Source organism: Manis javanica, chromosome 2, assembly GCF_040802235.1.
Source record: "Manis javanica isolate MJ-LG chromosome 2, MJ_LKY, whole genome shotgun sequence".
NCBI lineage: Eukaryota > Metazoa > Chordata > Mammalia > Pholidota > Manidae > Manis > Manis javanica.
Genome location: NC_133157.1, coordinates 70,910,985 through 70,917,482, shown reverse-complemented (window position 1 = coordinate 70,917,482; position 6,498 = coordinate 70,910,985). Strand labels below are relative to the sequence as shown.

Here is a 6,498-nt window from a genome sequence, read left to right as displayed (position 1 = left end):
ATGTGTGGGTCAATTTGGAAGTGTATACCTTCAGTCCCAGTTAAGCTTTCAGATGAATGCAGTGCCAGCTAACATCTTGACTGCAACCTCCTTAAAAACCCTGAGCCCAAACCTTTCAACTAAGTCTCTGTGAAATTCCTGACCTCAGAAATAAGTGAAATAATAAGCATTTGCTAATTTCTGGATTACACACTAATAGATATATACAATTGGTAAAAGGAATTATGTGATTAAATACTGAGAATTGTTATGGTCATTACTTTGAAAATACTTTCATAAATTCAAGTCCTCTAGCTTTATTTTTAATATACTGAATACTTCTTTGCAAGATCTTTTTTCTTGCTGTTTTATTCTCCTAGGATGCTCCTGCATCCTTTGCACTTGTCAAAATTCCACCTATTCAGTTGCTAAAATTCCATATTCCCTCTCCATGCAACCATCTGCCCAGAGGCAAGCTCATGCCTCAGAACTCAGAACTCTAATAATGCCTCATTTATACCTTTTCTTATAACACATCATACATTATATTGTTTTTTTTCTTGTCTTAACATAGCCAGATTAATATTCTTGAGGCCCCGGGCATCTCTTATTGGTCTTCTATTCATTGTGTTTACCAGTGTTGAGACTGCTGTAATGTAAAAAGTAGTCTCTGAAATGAGAGCAAACCAAAAACAGGATTCAAATCCTTACTTATCATCTCAAATGAGAGTTGTCTTATCTATGAAATGAGTCTAGGAACAATGAAGTGTCAGAGTTATCATGAAGGGGTGATGGTGTAATTTAGGAAATGTACCTGGTACAGTTTTGGCATACTACAAGTGCTCAAAAAATAATTATAACATTGTGCCATTTTTACTTTCTGTTCATGTAGGATATAATAATATCTAATATATCTTGACTATTTCTTATGTATCAAGTTGTATTTTAGGCTTTTCATATTGATTATTTTATTTAACCTTCCCACAAAGGTTATACAATATCAGCACTCAAAGTGAAAAAATCAGAGCATAAAGATGTTAGAAAGCTTACCTGAAGTTATGAAACTAGTAAGTGGCAGTCTGAATTAGTAATAGCTGTTCTGAAACTGGTTTCTAGTGCCTAACCAATGTAAAATATTCCCTTGCCCTTAAATATGAGTTGAATATGTCAATTTACTGGACAAATGAAAGAAGTGTGATTTACTTGGATATTGTTTGTCTTTGTGAATCATTTATATTTTTTGTTTACTCAAATTAGGGAACAAATCCATATAGAAACAAACAAAAATATATGAGGACAGGGGCTACAAACATCTTTTACATATTTTTCTTTAGATAATTCACTCCTTTGTAAATTTAGAGTTGCCAGATAGAAACTCACAGAGAACCAGGATGGTCCTCAATTATGTAGGCATTTGTTTTTATTAAAAAGTGTGAAACTGTACCATCCACTCCATGACAGAACTCACTTGAAATGGAGTTGAGGAGTATGCCACAGTGGTTAGTAGCACAAAGTTAGTGCCAACAAATTTGTATTGACAATCCATTTGTAAAACAAGGTAAATAATACCAATCCTATGTGGAATACTAGGTTCATTCAGTGAATGGTGATCTTCTTATTTCCACACTGCCCGTGGGCTCTGTCAGAATGGGAAAGGTTATGCTTCCATAACAAGAAACTCCAAAAGTCTAAGTGGCTTAAAAATAATAAAGGCTTGTTTCCACCTCACTCAAAGTCCTCTACAAGTTTTGGTGACTCCCTAAGTCACTTGCAGTCTGTGTTATTATTTAGTATTACCCTTCCATATCAACATATGCTTTCAAAATTGCTGAGTTAGAGGAAGAAAAGTAAAGTCTCACACCAGCAATGAGAGGCTTCCACCTAGAAGCAGCACATGCCATTTCCATTTCCATTCCAACCTATGACCATGCTTAGCTTACAAAGGTAGGGATGATGTACAGTACTTTCAATACTGTGAAGGCTGACAACCAAAACTATTAGTGAGCAGCTTTATCAGTACTATGTCATTATTGTTTGATACATATGTATCCACAGGAAGATTTACTCTATCACTGATTCAAGGTAAAAATGGTTAGACTCTAGCTAATATTGATTTTAACTCATTTTCTTTTACCATACAGGTAGTTGTTCATTGTGTGTTTTGTTAATTAAAAGTGAATCATTTGCTATAAATTATTGTTATTTTAATGAGTAGAAAGTTACCTACTATATGTGTGTAAATATATGCACACACACACAATTATGATTTAATAGATGAGCTTCTAGATCTGCTTTTATTAATGGCTGTCCTTCGAGAGAGAGAGAGAAAACTTGCAAAGTCACATGCAGAGATTTTCTTGCCAAATGTCTATTGAAATCAGTTGGGTTGTCATGGATAGGTCCCTTCTGTGCTGGACCAAATCTTCACTCTTGCTTTGCTGTGTCAGAGAGCTCTATCCATGGCATAGAACAAACTGGAGAAGAAATTTAACATAGTATCTACTTGTCACTTTATTCATAAAATAAAATGAAAACATGTTCTATAGAGCATAACCTTTCAAATACGAGTTGAGTTCATTGTGGCTTCAAACAAGCAAACATACCAGCTGCATGTTAGTACTTTGACATCTTTAGAACAAGGTTTCATGGTATATTTAATATCTTCTTTTATTCTTATAAACTATAATGTCTTATCAGAATGAGCACTTGAAAGAGAATATCATACAACCACCAACTAGTATATCCTCAACCAATGCTATTCTCTCTTGTTCCCATGAAGTATGTGTTCTCAGCTCTTGAAAAGCCAAATCATCCCTCATCCTTCATATTGCTTTAACATTTGAGTGATGATGTATGACTTAGGTAAGATAAACACAAACATCAACAGACATTTAAATGTATGAGGTTACTTTACTTTGTATTTCATCCAGATAAAACACAGAATTTTATTTAGGTAGATTCCTTCTTTAAATAATATGAATTTTTTTTTTAGGAAACTTAAGCAAATTTTCATTTTTCAAGTAATAAGTATAATAAATTGTGATATGTATGTATTATATATTCACATAACATATACTATATATACATCAAATAATTACCTTATTAAAAACATATAGTGGATAAATTATAATTTTAAAAGAGATCAGTGTACTGTATATCCATTATGCATGACTTACTAGTTTCTAAATAGTACATTGTCATTAGGAGCAATGTGCAAAGTTGACAAATTAAGCTTTACTAATAGATATTAATGGCAAGACATTGTGAGTTACTCATGGTAATTTAAAAATGTTGTGGCTTTTGAACAGACTTTTTTTTTAAAGAATATTTTCAACACCCTGGTGTAAAGCTTCTGTAGGGTTATTTGACAGATGTCCTGTGAGTTCCTCCAAAGCAGGGGATAAAAGTGTAGTGCTCTAAACAAGAAAGTGTGAGCAGAATGGCTTTTGGGCATGTGGGTAGGGAGGCTGGCACTTTCTCAGTTCAGTTAGATGGAATTTTAAATTGTGAATTTGCACAGAGCTGAAAAAGACAGTCATGTGGAAGTTTGTTTTTATTCTTTAAGTGAATCCTGTCCTGACCTTGATACATTCATTCTGAGCTACTAATGTAGAATCTTCCTGTAATGTAAGATGTTGTGACACATATGTTCATGTAGAAACATGTTTCCTTCTCAGAAATGGGGGTACAGGGTATCTAAAACAATTTGCTTCAGCATGACCGAACTGACTTTCTGAAATACATGAGCTTTCTCAGATGCATGGGAATTGAATATTTTGGCTGATGATTTTAGTTTGAGTTAAGATGGAGAGCATATTCAACCAGACATCTCCCACTAATTATAATTAAAACTCCATATGAACACAACACATAAAGCAAATATCAGAAGACCCTAAGAGATGGAGAAGAGAAGATGAACTGGCTAGGGATTCCCCAGTAGGGCGTGTCCGAGAGATGGTATATACACCCTCGCCTGCGTCCTAAAGCAACCCACAATTCACTAACGTTAATGAGCATAGTCCAAAAAAAGAAAAGAAAGGGCCAGTTTTCCCTGGCCAAAGGACTAAAAACAGGGTATCCCTGAAGTACAGAAGACATTTTGACTATAAAGCCACTCCGGGAAAAAAGTTTATTATGAAACTAAATATCCAAGTATACATTTATTATATAAATCAGCATTCTTATTCTTGGATATTTGCTCCAAAGTAATGAAAGTTGCTATTCACCCACCAAAAAACCTCAACATAATGAATGTTAATAGTAGCTTTATTTGTGATCAGTAAAAACTACTAACAACCAATAGTTAAAAGATATAAATGACTCTATGATGTTATTTTTATGTATATTTGGCCTTTACTTTTTTCATGGATCACAGGTTACAAAAATACCTGCAATCTCATGGGAGATAATTTTATTTTACTGGTAAATTAGTAAGCAGCATTATTGGAAAGTCAGTGTTCAAGTCTACCAAAAAAAAAGTAAAGAAAGAGAAACACTGAAACTAAGGTACTAAAATGTAACTAAAGTCATAATCCACCCTTTATAGTTTGAGCATCAATATCACTGTCCAGGACTATCCTTTGGGATAATAATATTAAATAATTAATAGTGCTATAAAAATATCCTTTTTCCCCCATATTTCTTTTTATTGGACTTCCAAGAACATGCCAACTTAAAAGACTTTTTGGTAACAGTAGGTGTTTATTCAAAGCGCCAATACTAATAGCTTTATCCACAAAGTTCTGACAGGAACTGGGCACACATTATCATAAGTTAGAATTCTCTCCTTATAAAATAGCAGGTATGTGCTCTCTGAAAGTATCTGCTCACTATTTATAAATGAATCACAGCTCTTTTGTTATCTCAGTGTTGCTAGTTTTGAACTGATGAGGACATGTAGTTACTATATCCAAGCCCTGAGACCAGGTCCTGCCAGACATACTAAGAAATAACAGATATTACTGAGCCCTTCAAGGATTTTGCATTTTGGTTGGATAGATTAGCACCTGGAAAAGTTATTGGTACAAAGCAAATGCTTAAATCTATATTATTTTCCTTATGTTCTTTGAACTTGGGAAAGAACTTGTCACACTATACCTCTTCAACATGTATTTTTAACTGTATGTTAAAAGCAGGGTGGTTCCTATAATTAAAAGGATTATATCAGTGAACAATGAAATTATTTTAGAGTGTTGAATTATAGCAACACTGCGATCAAAGACAGTTTCTGAAGGTGAAGAGCTAAAAAAGGTCACCACTTCTATGAATGCATAGTATCTGGTTAGTTTGTTAAAGTAACAGCCTTATTGCATTATATTATGGCTGTACTTTGCTGTATGTAATGGTACATTTTTCAACTTTAAAACACAGATTTGTTATAATTTGAGATTGAAAACTTCATCAACCTTTCAAAGTCAAATAACAACTGTGGATGAAATGCCAGAAGTTTACAAAATAAAGGAGACAGGAGATTTTTCTAACTCTCCTCAAAAATCTCAGTTCAGAAATAAAAAATAAATACACTGTTGTTACATTCTTTAAAAAACTTACTTTATATGCACAGTAGCTCATCAGCTTCCAAACAGCTCAGAATATTTGGGCTTTCCTCTCACTGGAGACTTACTATGGATAAAGTTAGTTCATTGGGAAGTTAATTTGAGCCAAGGAAATAAAAACAGTTCTGTAGAATTCATTGCCTTCATTCAAAAAAAGTTATTACCTGCTATTTCCTGTGCAGGAGTATTGGAAAAGAATCACTAAATTACAACTACACATACATTTGAATTGATTTTAAAATAAACAGGATAAAAAGAGAGGCCTAAAGTCTCAATACCATGCTAGGGTGGGGTGAGGGAGAAACTGAAAAATCTATTTTATCTATTAAGATTATAATAAATCTTATTTTTGATTGTACACAGATACTCTATTCATTATGTAGAATAATCCAGTATCCCACAATTAAATGGTTAAACTATTCAGGCAAGAAATCTAATCTCCTGAGGTCTAACACAGAGCTGTTTATACAAAAAAATGTGCCATTTCTTGGATGGTTAATCAGGTACCCATAGTTCATTTTATACATTTTGCAAATACATTGTTTTTCTTATAAGAACATGATATTTGTTCATGTAAGTCTTTTGTCAAAATACCTCTAATGCCCCTTCCCTCCCATCTCATTCACAATAAGATCCCATATAAATCAGCCCTCACGCTCTCTACCAGCACACATTTCCCCCCATCTACTCCCAACTCAATTCCTACCAGTTTTCCCTGTGCTCCAGCCGCACACGGCCTCTCCAGTGTTCCTCAAACCTGATAAACCTGCTCTTGCTTGATGGCCTTGGCACTTGTTTTTCCGGTTGCCTACATGATCTTACCAAGTTATCAACATGTTTCAACTCCTGACTTCCTTCATGTCTCTTAAAATGCCCCATATCAGAGATTTTTCCCTAAGAGCTTCCAGAAAGGAAAGCAGCCTGATAACACATTGGCTTCAGTCTGATGAGAGCCATATCAGAT

At 34.1% G+C, this 6,498-nt stretch overlaps 1 long non-coding RNA gene across 1 annotated transcript; it reads right to left on the bottom strand.

Annotated features, from left to right (window-relative positions):
* Positions 1–2,254: 2,254 nt before the first annotated feature.
* On the bottom strand, positions 2,255–6,285 carry LOC108399118 (uncharacterized). The gene is made up of 3 exons (XR_001853577.3): positions 6,241–6,285; positions 5,530–5,601; positions 2,255–2,453 (listed from the first exon to the last, which is right to left on the bottom strand). It is a non-coding gene; the product is annotated as an uncharacterized lncRNA (long non-coding RNA).
* Between the last annotated feature and the right edge of the window lie 213 nt (positions 6,286–6,498).